This window comes from Haliotis rubra, unplaced genomic scaffold (genome assembly GCF_003918875.1).
Source record: "Haliotis rubra isolate DU_JTF1 unplaced genomic scaffold, ASM391887v1 Scf264, whole genome shotgun sequence".
Classification (NCBI taxonomy): domain Eukaryota; kingdom Metazoa; phylum Mollusca; class Gastropoda; order Lepetellida; family Haliotidae; genus Haliotis; species Haliotis rubra.
Window position 1 is genome coordinate 744,866 of NW_025766714.1, and position 18,871 is coordinate 763,736.

The 18,871-nt window shown below is 42.2% G+C and overlaps 1 protein-coding gene across 2 annotated transcripts in view; it reads right to left on the minus strand.

Moving 5' to 3' along the window:
• LOC124280289 (tumor protein p53-inducible protein 11-like) overlaps positions 1–18,871 on the minus strand; it is a 468,499-nt gene that overhangs the window by 308,473 nt on the left and 141,155 nt on the right. Inside the window, exon 1 of one of the 2 annotated variants that reach the window (XM_046716187.1) lies at positions 4,872–5,025. The exons of the other annotated variant lie outside the window; for it this stretch is intronic. The gene's annotated coding sequence lies outside the window, so the exon portion shown is untranslated. Of the gene's footprint in view, positions 1–4,871; positions 5,026–18,871 lie in introns of those variants that run through there. 2 annotated transcript variants of the gene reach the window in all.

An 18,871-nucleotide genomic window follows, 5' to 3' on the forward strand; every position in this document is an offset into this window, starting at 1 on the left:
TAACTTAACGTCACGTTAACAGCCTGTTAAAAGTTAACAGAGTTTTGAACAACAAGATAACCCTCTGTTATAAGGTAACAGTCGGTTAAATGTACTTAACGGCTGGTTAAAAGATAACCGAGTTTTGAACAACCGGGCCCTGGTGAATAACTTGTCTTGTAATGCTTGGCACTGATACGTTGTGTCAGAAAACGGTTAAGCGCTAACTCAAACAAAAGCAAATGTATAGGTATGGCAGTTCTTGTTTATCCAACGAAAATATCAACAATGTATACATTGATCAGAGTATGAAATGACCTTTGATCTCGACATTGTGAATAATTAAAATGACAATTTCTGTGGCTTGCTTTTTATAAATATGATCTGTTTTGGTGTCTGAAAGCACCTGCTGCCCTCGGTCCTATTTGTACACAATGAATGCCTGTCAGGGAATAATCTCTGGAGTGGACAAGGGAAAGCATCTATTATGTTGGTGCTGGTTCCAGGCGTAGCTTGTGAACATGGCAATCAGAGAGATGAACAATCAGACAGATGAACAATCAGACAGATGAACAGACAGACAGATGAACAATCAGACAGACAGATGAACAGACAGATGAACAGACAGACAGATGAACAGACAGACAGATGAACAGACAAACAGATGAACAATCAGACAGATGAACAGACAGACAGATGAACAGACAGACAAGCCCTGCAGACAAACACTGGCAACCTATTTTAACCCAAGTATGGGGGATTTTTTATTCGGTGACCTTACAGACTATCATTGTATTTGTCACTTTTACACTATTTTCATTTTTCATATTTGATTTGGGTCAAGCAAATGTGATTAAGCAATGCCCTCAAGTATTAAATCTGCAAAGCAACTATGTTGAGTTTGTTGCTCTTTTATGGGTCATGTCCTAACAATCTGTAAGGTTCACTAATGATTTGTTCATTTTATTTTTTAAATTCTAAAATAAATTCCAGGTGATATGTGAGCAGCATCAATGACGCATGGGAACTTACAAAAAAAACATCCTTTCGTGAAATATTTAATAACTCCAATGGCCCATGTTGGATCATGGAAGCTTCTTTATTATGACTGATATACCTGTTGTTTAAACATGCATAAAGAATGAGTTATGTAAATGTCAAAGCTCTTTTAGTGCATCAATCAGTACAATGGTGTTCTGTAGACAGCTGGTATGCAAACAGATTTGCCCTCAAAAAAATTTCATTTGTTTCTGAGAAGCTGCATATAAACATAACAACAGTCATCAGAAGATGACAATCCGATCAGCCTCTACAGTTTTGAAAGAGTATGTGGGAGAGTGAGTTTAGTTTTATGCCAATTTTACAACATTCCAGCAACACCACTGCAGGAGACACCAGAAATGACTGACTGACTGACTGACTGACTGAGTTTGGCTTTACGCGCCGCTTTTAGCAATATTCCATCAACATCACGGTGGGGGACACCAGAAATGGGCTTCACACGTTGTACCCATGTGGAGATTCAAACCCGGGTCTTTGGCGTGACGAGCCAATGCTTTAACCACTAGACTACCCCACCGCCCCACACCAGAAATGGGCTTCACATTGTACCCATATGGGGAATCGAACACAGCATGATGCGAGAACACTTTAACCAACAGGCTACCCTACTGCCCCCAATTATGAAAGAACAAATCATCTGATTGTTACAAGAGTCCAACAAGGATGATCTCTCCAACTTAATAATATTCTGATCTGAGTTGTCAGCCCCAAAACAGAGTAATCACTGAGGAGTCAAAACAAGACAGTGAGTTAGGATTCAAAACTCGTATTTGTACATCATTTCCAGACAGTTTCAGAGATATGGTTCGGACAAACACACAAAGTCAATATTAAACGTGATGCCATGGAAACTGAAATATTTTTCTCACCCTCTGAAAGAGGCATGAGTTGATTAGCTTGTCTTTGTGTGTGCAATAAATCATGAAAAAATACCAATCACTTTTAGCAATATGATCAAGACAGAAAATGAGTATGAACAGATGGACAAATGGCCATACAAGCTGATTACTACCAGGATATCTCTCCGTATTACATACCGGCAGGGGGAATAATAATGTATCACAGGTGTCCTGATTGAGGACATATATTACTTGTTTCTCCAATTAAACCAAATTGGAATCAGTTGTGCAGCAAGAATAGACAAGATGGACTGTGAAAAAGTTGTAACAATGGTTGATAATATCTAAGTTAAAGTTTTTGACTCTTCATAAATCTGGCTATAAACACTCTTTCAGTCCTGTTTTCACTTAAGCTGTATGTGTCCACAGATATCATCAAGTTATCTCATTTGGTGCAGGACTGGGGTTGTAGTGTTTGCTTCTGAACTTGGGACTGGAACTGCATGGCTTAATCTGCCAAAATTTATGATTTCACTCCAGTTCTTTTTCAAGTTATTTTTTAACCATTTATTTCTGAAACAAATGCTTTTTTCAAAACAATTCAGAGAACTCTCTAGAATATAATATGGCCAGTTCCAATAGGGTTAAGAGAAACACAAAGGGTTAAACATGAAGCCTGGTTTAGAAACCTGGACACCTGACACTGGAATGTACAACAGTCGGTACAACATGGGTGTATAACATGGGTGTATAACATGGGTGTATAACATGCAGCTGCATATCTACAACAACCAACACAGATAACTACTAGGATCATAAGTGGCTTAAAAAAATTATTTAAGGTTCTCTCACACGAGAGGCAACTGACTGAATTAGGTTTATATGAGGTAGTGCAGTTGCACTCACAACTTTCAAGCAATAACTTCAGGAAACACTTTGACCATAATTGGAATAAAACCCAGATCTTTGGCATTGAACACTTGATCCACAAGACTACACCACTACCACAACGGTGTCTCACTTTAGAGTTCGGACTTTGGTAGATCACAGCTGGACAATACAGGTAGATCACAGCTGGATACACACCTCAATGTCTGGACAATACAGGTAGATCACAGCTGGACTATACAGGTAGATCACAGCTGGATACACACCTCAATGTCTGGACAATACAGGTAGCTCACAGCTGGACAATACAGGTAGATCACAGCTGGATACACACCTCAATGTCTGGACAATACAGGTAGCTCACAGCTGGACAATACAGGTAGATCACAGCTGGATACACACCTCAATGTCTGGACAATACAGGAAGATCACAGCTGGACAATACAGGTAGATCACAGCTGGATACACACCTCAATGTCTGGACAATACAGGTAGATCACAGCTGGACAATACAGGTAGATCACAGCTGGATACACACCTCAATGTCTGGACAATACAGGTAGATCACAGCTGGACAATGCAGGTAGATCACAGCTGGACAATACAGGTAGATCACAGCTGGACAATACAGGTAGATCACAGCTGGACAATACAGGTAGATCACAGCTGGACAATACAGGTAGATCACAGCTGGATACACACCTCAATGTCTGGACAATACAGGTAGATCACAGCTGGACAATACAGGCAGATCACAGCTGGACAATACAGGCAGATCAGCTGGACAATACAGGTAGATCACAGCTGGACAATACACCCTCAATGTCTGGACAATACAGGTAGCTCACAGCTGGACAATACAGGTAGCTCACAGCTGGATACACACCTCAATGTCTGGACAATACAGGTAGATCACAGCTGGACAATGCAGGTAGATCACAGCTGGACAATACAGGTAGATCACAGCTGGACAATACAGGTAGATCACAGCTGGACAATACAGGTAGATCACAGCTGGATACACACCTCAATGTCTGGACAATACAGGTAGATCACAGCTGGACAATACAGGCAGATCACAGCTGGACAATGCAGGTAGATCACAGCTGGACAATACAGGTAGATCACAGCTGGACAATACAGGTAGATCACAGCTGGACAATACAGGTAGATCACAGCTGGATACACACCTCAATGTCTGGACAATATAGGTAGATCCACACATCAGTATTTGGACAATACAGGTAGATCACAGCTGGACAATACAGGTAGATCACAGCTGGATACACACCTCAATGTCTGGACAATACAGGTAGATCCACACATCAGTATTTGGACAATACAGGTAGATCCACACATCAGTATTTGGACAATACAGGTAGATCCACACATCAGAATTCGGACAATACAGGTAGATCACAGCTGGACACACACCTCAATGTCTGGACAATATAGGTAGATCCACACATCAGTATTCGGACAATACAGGTAGATCACAGCTGGACAATGCAGGTAGATCACAGCTGGACACACACCTCAATGTCTGGACAATACAGGTAGATCCACACATCAGAATTCGGACAATACAGGTAGATCACAGCTGGACAATACAGGTAGATCACAGCTGGACACACACCTCAATGTCTGGACAATATAGGTAGATCCACACATCAGTATTCGGACAATACAGGTAGATCACAGCTGGACAATGCAGGTAGATCACAGCTGGACACACACCTCAATGTCTGGACAATATAGGTAGATCCACACATCAGTATTCGGACAATACAGGTAGATCACAGCTGGACAATGCAAGTAGATCACAGCTGGACACACACCTCAATGTCTGGACAATACAGGTAGATCCACACATCAGTATTCGGACAATACAGGTAGATCCACACATCAGTATTCAGACAATACAAGTAGATCCACACATCAGTATTCGGACAATACAGGTAGATCCACACATCAGTATTCGGACAATACAGGTAGATCCACACTTTGGCGTTTAAACAGGTAGACCCACACTTACAATACAAGAACAGATCACAGCTAGACTAACAACTGACCTCCCATCATACACACATAGTTTACACTCACCTCTGTGATGTCTGATATCCCCAAGTCACTCCACAACAATTCACCTTACTCCCTTCCTCAGTGGTGTTAGTTGATGTATTCCAATTAACCCCCACAAGCACGCTATCACCTCCTTCCTGACACAGCCCACTCCAGAGACAGGCCACACTCAGTGCTTCACACCACAGAGATGATACACTACAAGTGAGGAGAGAGAGAGCTGGGCTTCAAACATCCACTGAGTGTTGGCATTAATTAACACTCAGATATACTTCAATAAAAGTGGGTGGAGGGGGCTTCTTCCAGCCCTGGTGCAGCAGACAGATTAGGTGGGAGAGTTCAAGACAGAAGGTTTTAGTGATGGGAGAATGTGAGTCAAGTTTTTGTAATGGGGCCTAATAAGCGTGTACATATATATCTGTACTGTGAGGACTTCTATGTCTGTAGTTTCAACAATCTGCGGTTCAAACAAGTCTGCAAATGGAACTGTTTTCCTAAGATTGTGAATTGTATGGCCACAAAGCATACTTGGTCCAACCTACACCATCAGACACTGGGTATTGGGTGGTCCTACACAGATATGATGGACTGAGGCTAAGTCTCTGAATATATATATATATCATATATATATATATATATATATATATAGACTTGCTTCATTTAGGGCTTTAGCATTGCAGAAATGTTGGTTGGTTGGTTTCTTCACAGGTGCAGAAAGGGCATGGAAAAGTCAAAATATTCAGTTCAGTGACTATGAGGCAGGCATTGTTAAGACATTGCATATTGGGTGGTGATACACCATGTATGGCATGGTCAGACATTGGGTGGTGATATGCCATATATGGCATAGTCAGACATTGGGTGGTGATACACCATATATGGCATGGTCAGACATTGGGTGGTGATACACCATATATGGCATGGTCAGACATTGGGTATTGGGTGGTGATACACCACATATGGCATGGTCAGACATTGGGTATTGGGTGGTGATACACCATGTATGGCATGGTCAGACATTGGGTATTGGGTGGTGATACACCATGTATGGCATAGTCAGACATTGGATATTGGGTGGTGATACACCATGTATGGCATGGTCAGACATTGGATATTGGTGGTGATACACCATGTATGGCATGGTCAGACATTGGGTGGTGGTGATACACCATGTATGGCATGGTCAGACATTGGGTATTGGGTGGTGATACACCATGTATGGCATAGTCAGACATTGGATATTGAGTGGTGATACACCATGTATAGCATGGTCAGACATTGGGTGGTGATATACCATGTATGGCATGGTCAGACATTGGGTATTGGGTGGTGATACACCATGTAGGGCATTGTCAGACATTGGGTATTGGGTGGTGATACACCATGTATAGCATGGTCAGACATTGGGTATTGGGTGGTGATACACCATGTATGGCATGGTCAGTCATTGGGTGGTGATACACCATATATGGCATGGTCAGACATTGGGTATTGGGAGGTGATACACCATGTATGGCATGGTCAGTCATTGGGTGGTGTTACACCATGTATGGCATGGTCAGACATTGGGTATTGGGTGGTGATACACCATGTATGGCATGGTCAGACATTGGGTGGTGATACACCATGTATGGCATGGTCAGACATTGGGTGGTGATACACCATGTATGGCATGGTCAGACATTGGGTATTGGGTGGTGATACACCATGTATGGCATGGTCAGACATTGGGTGGTGATACACCATGTATGGCATGGTCAGATATTGGGTATCCTACTCTATGTTTGACATGGTCAGACATTAAAGGATTGGGTACTGTGATGTGAACTTTCAAACAGGGTATCTTATACTTGTATGATCAGCCATAGTGTACTGGATGCTCATACACTGTATAGTGTTTGGTAAGTCACTATACTGCGGCTTAGAAATGTCTCACATATTTAGCCAGAAAAATTAAGATTATTCAATTATCTTATCTATCTTTCATTATAAAAAATGTTAGACACTTTGAAAAAAAGCCCTACATCTCTATGAGGCAAATTCAATCTACAAACAGAAAGTTTGAAACCTGGCGTCCTTCATGAAAAATCAATCTGATATCTATGTCTTGAGCTGAAGTTACTTGCTGATTAAAAGTTTGAAGAAATGTATGTTTTTCCTTTTATCCCTCTCCAAGGAGAGTGTTTTTATCCCATGACTCGACATGTAAGCAGGATTGCTGATGTGTCAGACTGAAACAGTTCTGTGATATGAGGCACCACACCTCAAACTGGTCTCAGTCCTCCAAAGTTTATCTACGTCAGCACACTTCACAAGCTCAAGTCAGCATGACTTTTGGTGTTGATAAAGTTTATCAGCTTAGACTTGACACGTGATTATATTTTTGTGAAGTTGAATGCAGATCTATCTGAAGCAGCATCACACGTTTGTGGCTCCATCCTGTTGTTGTGGACACAGGTAGATGCAGTGCTGCACACACACAAACACAGGAGTTACATGTAGTCAATAGTGACCGGTGCTCGATACACCCTATACAGCGGCACATCAAGTCCTATGTCCATTCCAGTGTAGTAAATTGGCTAAAAGTCCTTTGTCCATGAGGGTACAGTCCATATTCTGTCCATAATGGTGAAGTCGTTTGTTCAATACATGGAAAAGGCCTCAACCTGAAACAGATACATCCTGAGTCCATGAAGTTGAAGCTCTTTGTCCATGAAGTTGAAGCCCTGAGTCCATAAAGGTGAAGTTGTTTGTCCATGATGGTGAAGTCCTTTGTCCATGATGATGAAATGGTTTGTCCATGATGGTGAAGTCCTTTGACCATGACGGTGAAGTCCTTTGTCCATGATGATGAATTTGTTTGTCCATGATGGTGAAGTCCTTTGTCCATAATGACCAAGTCTTATTTCCACACAGAAATATTCTGTCCATGAATGTGAAGCCCTTTGCCAATGATGGTGAAGTTGTTTGTCCTTGAAACGAAAGTCCTTTGTCCATTCCAAATTACCCTTACCACACATTTTCTAATTCTGAGCTACTTTGAATATTGAAGTAAAGAGTCTACATTCAAGCAACATGTCTAATTTAAGTGACATCAAGCAAAAGTTAAAGATAGGGGCTTTGATGCCAGGTACCTGTTCCAGATCAGATGTTGCAGTTAGTGCAGTTAGTCACAAAAAAGTAGATAGAATCAAACAGGTGTGTTTAGAATCAAACAGGTGTGTTTAGAATTCTTACAACTGCATACTGGCCCAGCCTTGTAGTGTCCATGCCATGGTTCATGAGACAGTTCTTATGTCTTATTGTGGGTGTAAATTCAGATAAATTCAGACAATTTGTGCCAAGAAAACCAGCATCAAGAAAGTTAAGTTCTGATCATGGTCTGGGTTGATTCCTCAACAGTATTTATTCCCTTCTATTTCTGGCACCAAACTAGCACATTACAGGCAGAGAAGCATTAGACTGGATAATGACTACATAAACAGCAGCTGTGGCTCTCTGGTCAACAACAAATCAAGTGAAAACAGAAACCTTCGTTTCAGGGCAAGGGTGTGGTGTACTCCATTAGAGGGCAAGGACCATGGGTGTACTCAATTAGAGGGCAAGGATGGGGTGTACTCCATTAGAGGGCAAGGACCATGGGTGTACTCAATTAGAGGGCAAGGACCATGGATGTACTCCATTAGAGGGCAAGGGTGTGGTGTACTCCTGTAGAGGGCAAGGATGTGGTGTACTCCATTAGAGGGCAAGGATGTGGTGTACTCCATTAGAGGGCAAGGATGTGGTGTACTCCAGTAGAGGGCAAGGAAGGGGTGTACTCCATTAAAGGGCATGGACTTGGTGTACTCCATTAGAGGGCAAGGATGGGGTGTACTCCATTAGAGGGCAAGGATGTGGTGTACTCCATTAGAGGGCAAGGATGGGGTGTACTCCAGTACACCATTAGGTGCGAAGGATGTGGTGTAAAGGGCAAGACATGTGGTGTACTCCATTACTCCAAAGGGCAAGGATGTGGTGTACTCCATTAGAGGGCAAGGATGTGGTGTACTCCATTAGAGGGCAAGGATGTGGTGTACTCCATTAGAGGGCAAGGATGGGGTGTACTCCAGTAGAGGGCAAGGATGTGGTGTACTCCATTAGAGGGCAAGGATGGTGTGTACTCCATTAGAGGGCAAGGAAGAGGTGAGGGCATGAAAGTCGAAATCTAACCATATCTGAGAATATCCAGTGTCTGGAGCAAGTGCAGATTTCATCTTTTCCCTGGTGTTGGCAATTCTGCCTCTTTCTGATGCACCTCACCTCAGACCAAAAGATAACTGGGGCATAAACTAAATATCAACACTCACAGAAATGACAGAAATAGTTTGTTGAATGTTACTTACAGTTACTTACACCAAATTGTAACTAGAATGCTCAGGATATTCAGGGAATACACTGACAGCCTTAACTTAAGATGTGCAGACTGTCATTAAACTCTGTATCTTAATAAAGGTGAAACTTTACCTATGTCAACTTCTTTAATAGGGACACAATGTTTTGAAGTATATTCTTACTATTTCATCAGTTCATATATAAGTGGTGGTGGTGGAATTGGGTTTAACGTCGTGCTTGAGAATATTTCGCTCATATGACGTGCATGCGTGTGTATGTGTATGTGCGGCTGCTTGTACTAGCCCAGACTTAAGCTGGTTTTATAGTGCTAGCCCACTGAGATACCATGCCGCAGTGAAGCATGAATACCCCACTCAGACACATTAAACTGACTCCGAGCCGACCAGTCCTTGTTGTACCCATTAATGCCGGGCGCCAGGCAGGGGCCAACAAGTACCATTTTTTAACGTCTTTTGGTATGACGCGGTGGGGATCGAACCCGCGACCTTCCGCACTCCGGGCGGACGCTCTAACCACTACACCACGGAGGCGGTCCTCATATATAAGTAAGAATATGCATTTGCCTGATGAAGGAATAAGAATATCCTCTGTGAAACATTGTGTTCTTCACATTACAGAAGTTGACATCAATAAATGTTCACCTTCAAGTGTATCACTTCTAAATGCCATTCCAAGACTCTGTATTACATTGTTTCTGTTGAAGTGGTTTACAAAAATAACTTTCAGGAATCAGAATGCATTACCATCTTGTGTAAGTGGTGGTGTAACCTGTTCTATTCAAAGGGAGCAAATGTTGTCAACTGTCGACTTCAAAAAGACATTACATCAACATTTAACGTTATCACTGTAATTTTTTAGAATTTTCAGTTTTTGTTCTGGCCTTTGACTCAAGAAAGAGTTCTCCTGCATTATATGGTTATGAATCTTTGTGTTTATACACATTTCTATCATAGCTTGAGGTTTACTATCATGTATTTCAATTTACATGCTGACAATTATTAAAGGTATGTTTTTCTGCTGTAGACATGTGACCCCTTTTCCTCTGTAAGTGAGGTGAGGTGAGGTGAAATTGGGTTTAACATCGTGCTTGAGAATATTTCGCTCATATGGCGACGTGCATGCGTGTGTATGTGTATGTGCGACTGATTGTACTAGCCCAGACTTAAGCTGGTTTTATAGTGCTAGCCCACTGAGATACCATGCCGCAGTGAAGCATGAATACCCCACTCAGACACATTATACTGACTCTGAGCCGACCAGTCCTTGTTGTACACATTAATACCGAGAGCCAGGCAGGGACCAACAAGTACCATATCTTAACGCCTTTTGGTATGACACGGTCGGGGGTCGAACCCGCGACCTTCCGCTCTCCAGGCTGACGCTCTAACCACTAGACCACGGAGGCGATCTCTGTAAGTGAGAGACATGAGGACAGATTATGATTTTTATTCACAAAAAGACAACATTATCATCTGTATCCCAATAATTTTCCGAACTGTCAGACTAATGCCCTTGATCCCCACAATCTAGGTAGTCGACATCCTCATTAAAGTAGTCCTCAAGAGCTGAGTTCCAGTTTGTCAGCCATGATGGAGGCACTCCTAGTACTGATGAAGGAACTCTGAGAGCTGAATGCACAACAGAACTTGTGTGAAAAGAGCAACCTCAGATGCATGCATGTTCAATGTTTACATCATATCTTGCAAGAATGGTGGCAATCTGGACAAGTTCTAAACATGCACACTTTTATCTGTAAGAAAACATTCCTGTTAATTTCACACATCACATGTGTAAATGCAGCATGTGTGAGTGAGTGAGTATGGTTTTATGCTGCTTTCAGCAATATTCCAGCAATATGGCGGTGGGGGGACACCAGAAATGGGCTTCACACATTGTACCCATGTCGGGAATCGAACCTAGGTCTTCATATGGCTCTGACCACTAGGCAACCCACTGCCCCTAAATGCAGCACATAGTGGCTGTAATACTGACAGCCAAAGTCATTCATCAGGCATCATACACATGCAGTTGTCCACAACACAAGTTGCAGACTTTGTAGTTGTTGAAGGTTAATTTGCTAATGCCACACTCCTGAACACCTCACCTGTTGAGATCTCGACTTTGATTGTCAGTGTCATCAGTTGTGTCATCACTTTATAAACCGACAGTGACGTCACTCTATTGTTCTTGCAAGGCAGTATTTCTAGTCATATCCCGATGGCCCATCGATTAAAGGGCATTACTTAAATATTGTCCCTCTGCCCCGGGATATTACTTCAATATTGCCTCTGGCCCTTGGGCATTTCCTGCGGGAAGCGGGCTAACTTTTCAATAATGCCTGTGGTCATGTTATATCCTATACTTAGAGCCCTATCACTGAGCAAGTGTTTTGGGGTCTGATAATGTAGCACTACTGGGTGGATCATAACAGGTGTGGTATCCACTGGCTGTAATGAAGCAGACATAAAATACTCCTGGATCCACATGGCTGTGTGGTGAATGGAAGAGCACCTGACTTCATGGACAAACTTAAGCCCAGACTAACAACTAATCTCTGAAATGAACATTTTTACAGAAAAAAGCTCAAAGTAAAACAATGAAATATAATGAAAAGGAGCCCTGAGACTTTCTTCCAGATGAGGAAATCTAGACTTGCCACATCTTCTAAACTTGCGTCGGCTTTCTTGGACATATTTGCTTCAGGGTCTGTATGACAGACTAACTTAAGCCTACAAGGACGAGACAGACACACACAAACACACTTTGATAGTGCTTGTACACTTTTCATCTCTGAGTACACCACACACACTTGCCCTTTACTGGGTACAATGGAGTAAACACACATACTTGCTCTCTTGGGGAGTTAGTACAAGACATCCTTGCCCTCGAGAGGAATACACAGCACATTCAAGACCTACCTAAGATTTTATACATGCTTCAAACATAAGGTTAGAGGAATTAGTCCCCCTTTCATCATCTCGACCAACACACAAACTGTCAACCAGGTAGAAACTGACTGAAGGAGATTGGTTTGTCAAATTGTTAATATCTACCTGTAGAAATAGTACTTGTTATATTGTTAATATCTACCTGTAGAAATAGTACTTAGTTTTATAATATCTACCTGTAGAAATAGTACTTGCACTGATCAGAGTAAGGAATACATAGTATGTATTCCCAAAATGTTTAACATCTATCCTTTCTTCACTGGTCCCTGACCTGTCTCAAACATAAAGACAACAGTCAATCCTCACTCTTCCTGAAGCAGTATACTTTGTTTTCACTTACTCTCTTATAACCTTCTTGTATGTCCTTTAGTCAACTCACAGGCAGGCTGCACTATAACCTTCCTGTAGAACTTCCCCATCTTTAACCAACTTGTCTTTTTTAGGCCAACCTACACACAGACAGAGGGTGCACTTAGTCCAGTATGTCTCTTCACAATTTTACACACGTGGGGAATTAAATCAGGGTCTTCTGCCCAATAACTGACGACACTTGACCCTTAAGGCTGTTGCACCATCAAAATGCCACTGAGGTCAACCTTCAAACTTCCCAAGAACTAACCCTCGAACTTTTCTGTGTTTTCATAATCTTTGATATCCCATAATTGCATCATTACCAGATTGGTCAAATGGTGAACTATACTGACACCTTCTGATCAGATTGCAAACCATGATGACACCTAGTCAGATTGTAAACCATGTAGACACCTTCTGATCAGATTGTAAACCATGTAGACACCTTCTAGTCAGATTGTAAACCATGTAGACACCTTCTAGTCAGATTGTAAACCATGTAGACACCTTCTGGTCAGATTGTAAACCATGTAGACACCTTCTAGTCAGATTGTAAACCATGTAGACACCTTCTAGTCAGATTGTAAACCATGTAGACACCTTCTAGTCAGATTGTAAACCATGTAGACACCTTCTGATCAGATTGTAAACCATGTAGACACCTTCTAGTCAGATTGTAAACCATGTAGACACCTTCTAGTCAGATTGCAGACCATGTAGACACCTGTTTATCAGATTGTAAACCATGTAGACACCTAGTCAGATTGTAAACCATGTAGACACCTTCTAGTCAGATTGTAAACCATGTAGACACCTTCTAGTCAGATTGTAAACCATGTAGACACCTTCTAGTCAGATTGTAAACCATGTAGACACCTTCTGGTCAGATTGTAAACCATGTGGACACCTTCTAGTCAGATTGTAAACCATGTGGACACCATCTGGTCAGATTGTAAACCATGTGGACACCTTCTAGTCAGATTGTAAACCATGTGGACACCTTCTAGTCAGATTGTAAACCATGTAGACACCTTCTAGTCAGATTGTAAACCATGTGGACACCTTCTAGTCAGATTGTAAACCATGTAGACACCTTCTAGTCAGATTGTAAACCATGTAGACACCTTCTAGTCAGATTGTAAACCATGTAGACACCTTCTAGTCAGATTGTAAACCATGTAGACACCTTCTAGTCAGATTGTAAACCATGTGGACACCTGGTCAGATTGTAAACCATGCAGACACCTTCTAGTCAGATTGTAAACCATGTGGACACCTTCTAATCAGATTGTAAACCATGTAGACACCTGGTCAGATTGTAAACCATGTAGACACCTTCTAGTCAGATTGTAAACCATGTAGACACCTAGTCAGATTGTAAACCATGTAGACACCTTCTAGTCAGATTGTAAACCATGTAGACACCTTCTAGTCAGATTGTAAACCATGTAGACACCTTCTAGTCAGATTGTAAACCATGTGGACACCTAGTCAGATTGTAAACAACGTAGACACCTTCTAGTCAGATTGTAAACCATGTGGACACCTTCAAGTCAGATTGTAAACCATGTAGACACCTTCTAGTCAGATTGTAAACCATGTAGACACCTTCTGGTCAGATTGTAAACCATGTAGACACCTTCTAGTCAGATTGTAAACCATGTAGACACCTTCTAGTCAGATTGTAAACCATGTAGACACCTTCTAGTCAGATTGTAAACCATGTAGACACCTTCTAGTCAGATTGTAAACCATGTAGACACCTTCTGGTCAGATTGTAAACCATGTAGACACCTTCTAGTCAGATTGTAAACCATGTAGACACCTTCTAGTCAGATGTGTGGCTTACCAAGAGAAAACACAAACAATCAACTATATAGCTGTTTTCATATGAAACAATCAGGCTCAATAGATAAACAAAGCAATGGCTGCAAGACAACAAGACCCATCACATGCAGGAAGGGCCAGTCAATATGGCCAGTATATGACACCTGTCTCAACTTCCTGTTCCAGGGTAGAGGTAGGGTAGAGGTGGGGTGGCCTTGTGTGGAAAGCATTTTCTTATCATGCCAAAGTTCCAGGTTCAATTCCTCAAATTGCCATTTCTGGTGTCCCCTACCATGGTACTGATGGAATATTGCTAAAAGCAATGGAAAACCAAATCTAATCACTCATGAAACCATTTAGTATTAGTATGAAGTGTGTGCATGTTGGAGGGGGATGATTGTGGGAGTTTTCGCATTGAAGGAATGTTCCACAAAAATCATCATCACGGTGTACTCTTGAACCAATAAATAAGTTAGAACAGATTCAATTACAAGCAGCAAGAATAGTTACTGGTTTACCAAAATGTACATCATGTGGATTTCTTTATTTTTGAAACTGGATGGGAAGCATTACAAGATCATTAAGTAGAAAACAAAACTATGTTTGATGTATAAAATTCAAAATGAACTGGCTCCTCCATACCTAAAAGAACTGCTTCCCTTGAATGTTGGTTCTAAATATAAAAGTATAATCTCACGCAGTTCTCTAAATATATCGATTCCTATTGCAAGACTTAAACATTCAAAAGAATCCTTCTTTCCATCTACAATATGCTCTTGAAACAATTTACCAACCACCGTTTGTAATTCAAAAAGTGTTTGAACTTTTAAATCATGTATAACTGATAACCATGCATATGCACCTCAGTATTATTTGTGTGGTAAAAGAAAATTAAATATTATTCATACCAAGTTATTCCGTTAGTTGTTTGAACTTTGATTTGTACAGAGTCGGATTGAAAACTGATCCCATTTGTATATGTGGTGACTTTTTTGAGGACTTATATCATTATCTGTTTGAATGTCCATTGTACAAACAACAGAGAGTTAACTTCATGTTATCTGTTAAGCGCATTTGTTCATCAGCAGGTATTTCAGTTGACCTTAAAAACTTTTGTTAGAGGTGAGGTGAAATTGGGTTTAATGTCGTGCTTGAGAATATTTAAGCTCATATGGCGACGTGCATGCATGTGTATGTGTATGTGCGGCTGCTTGTACTAGCCCAGACTGAAGCTGGTTTTATAGTGCTAGCCCACTGAGATACCATGCCGCAGTGAAGCAGGAATACCCCACTCAGACACATTATACTGACTCTGAGCCGACCAGTCCTTGTTGTACCCATTAATGCGGCGCCAGGCAGGGACCAACAAGTACCATATTTTAGCATCTTTTGGTATGGCGTGGTGGGGATCGGACCGAGACCTTCAGCTCTCCCTTTTGTTAGAAGAAAGTGCAGACCTATCATCATGTGAAAATACAAATGTATTCAAGTTAGTGCAATCGTTCATTAGTAAGACAAAGCGATTTGTATAGAATATTGATATTGTTCTGTTTAAGCTCTATCTTTATATACCTTACACTACTTTCTTGTCCACATTCTGTCATCTTTAGTTGTGGGAATCTAAATTACCTAAGTACATACCAAGGAGAGGGTATTCTATGTTGGAGAACCTGTTCTTAATCCTTTTCTCTGTGAATACAATATGTTTAAAACAATGTTTTCAAGTCTGTGTGGGAAGAAGGCCAAACATATTTTTGTGAGCTTCAAATGATTAATATTGATAACAATGCAGGGTATGTCCATTGTGTTAGTCTCTATACACTCAGTACATACTCAAAGTGCTAATATTATTACCTGTCATTGAACATCCAATAATTTATTCATTTTAGTTACTCCTAAAGTGATTATTACCCAGAACAGATAATAGCATCATAGCTGAAACAGTCAAAAGATTTTTAGTCTGTGTCTAAATACTGATGGGAATTAGCAAAAGTGTAATGGAAGTGACATTATGGAACAATTTACTCACAATAAGCTGACACAGCCTCAACATATCTGTCACGAAAAATGCATGCTTTCTTAGCTCATGGACCCGTGAAGATCCAGGTTAGAGTTGGTTTTCAGCAACCCATGCTTGTCTTGACCCGTGAAGATCTGGGGTAGAGTTGGTCTTCAGCAACCCATGCTTGTCTTGACCCGTGAAGACCGGGGTAGAGTTGGTCTTCAGCAACCCATGCTTGTCTTGACCCGTGAAGATCCGGGGTAGAGTTGGTCTTCAGCAACCCATGCTTGTCTTGACCCGTGAAGGTCCGGGGTAGAGTTGGTCTTCAGCAACCCATGCTTGTCTTGACCCGTGAAGATCCGGGTTAGAGTTTGTCCTCAGCAATCCATGCTTGTCTTCACCTGTGAAGATCGGGTTAGAGTTTGTCTTCAGCAACCCATGCTTGTCTTCACCTGTGAAGGTCGGGTTAGCGTTGGTCTTCAGCAATCCATGCTTGTCTTCACCCGTGAAGATCCGGGTTAGAGTTTGTCCTCAGCAATCCATGCTTGTCTTCACCTGTGAAGGTCCGGGTTAGAGTTGGTCTTCAGTAATCCATGCTTGTCTTCACCTGTGAAGGTCGGGTTAGAGTTGGTCTTCAGCAACCCATGCTTGTCTTCACCCGTGAAGATCGGGTTAGAAGTTTGTCCTCAGCAATCCATGCTTGTCTTCACCTGTGAAGGTCGGGTTAGAGTTGGTCTTCAGTAATCCATGCTTGTCTTCACCTGTGAAGGTCGGGTTAGAGTTGGTCTTCAGCAACCCATGCTTGTCTTCACCTGTGAAGATCGGGTTAGAGTTTGTCCTCAGCAATCCATGCTTGTCTTCACCTGTGAAGGTCGGGTTAGAGTTGGTCTTCAGCAACCCATGCTTGTCTTCACCTGTGAAGGTCCGGGTTAGAGTTGGTCTTCAGCAATCCATGCTTGTCTTCACCTGTGAAGGTCGGGTTAGAGTTGGTCTTCAGTAATCCATGCTTGTCTTCACCCGTGAAGACCGGGTTAGAGTTGGTCTTCAGCAACCCATGCTTGTCTTCACCTGTGAAGATCGGGTTAGAGTTTGTCCTCAAGCAATCCATGCTTGTCTTCACCTGTGAAGATCGGGTTAGAGTTTGTCCTCAAGCAATCCATGCTTGTCTTCACCTGTGAAGGTCGGGTTAGCGTTGGTCTTCAGCAATCCATGCTTGTCTTCACCCGTGAAGATCGGGTTAGAGTTTGTCCTCAGCAATCCATGCTTGTCTTCACCTGTGAAGGTCGGGTTAGAGTTGGTCTTCAGTAATCCATGCTTGTCTTCACCCGTGAAGACCGGGTTAGAGTTAGTCTTCAGCAACCCATGCTTGTCTTCACCTGTGAAGACCGGGTTAGTAGTTAGTCTTCAGCAACCCATGCTTGTCTTCACCTGTGAAGGTCGGGTTAGTTGGTCTTCAGCAACCCATGCTTGTCTTCACCTGTGAAGATCCGGGTTAGAGTTTGTCCTCAGCAATCCATGCTTGTCTTCACCTGTGAAGATCCGGGTTAGAGTTGTCCTCAGCAATCCATGCTTGTCTTCACCTGTGAAAAGTCGGGTTAGCGTTGGTCTTCAGCAATCCATGCTTGTCTTCACCCGTGAAGATCTGGTTAGTATAGTTGGTCCTCAGCACCCCATGCTTGTCTTCACCTGTGAAGGTCGGGTTAGAGTTGGTCTTCAGCACCCCATGCTTGTCTTCACCTGTGAAGGTCTGGTTAGAGTTGGTCTTCAGCAACCCATGCTTGTCTTCACCCGTGAAGATCGGGTTAGTATTTGTCCTCAGCACCCCATGCTTGTCTTCACCTGTGAAGGTCGGGTTAGAGTTGGTCTTCAGTAACCCATGCTTGTCTTCACCTGTGAAGGTCGGGTTAGAGTTGGTCTTCAGCAACCCATGCTTGTCTTCACCTGTGAAGATCGGGTTAGAGTTTGTCCTCAGCAATCCATGCTTGTCTTCACCTGTGAAGGTCCGGGGTAGAGTTGGTCTTCAGCAACCCATGCTTGTCTTGACCCGTGAAGGTCCGGGTTAGAGTTGGTCTTCAGCAACCCATGCTTGTCTTGACCCGTGAAGGTCCGGGTTAGAGTTGGTCTTCAGCAACCCATGCTTGTCGTAAGAGAAGCGGCGAACAGATTCCGGTGGTCATCATATCCTAATTGCAAAGATCAATGTTCATGCTGCTGATGACTGGATTGTCTGGTTCAGTCAGAGTCAATTATTTATAGACCACCGCCATATAGCTAGAATGTTGCTGAGAGCTGCGTTAAACAACAACCTATTCAATGTTAACTCCTGTTTCAGTCCCTGGGTTGCCAGGTCAGAACCATTCATCCTGGGTCATACTGATAGCTGTGTCATCACAAGTCAGTTTGACTCTGTCATCTGTGTCCTCTACACCCCTGGGTCAATGATAGTCTGTTTCACAGTCCCTGACCAACATTACTTTCCCTCCTATCTAGCCTTTCATGAA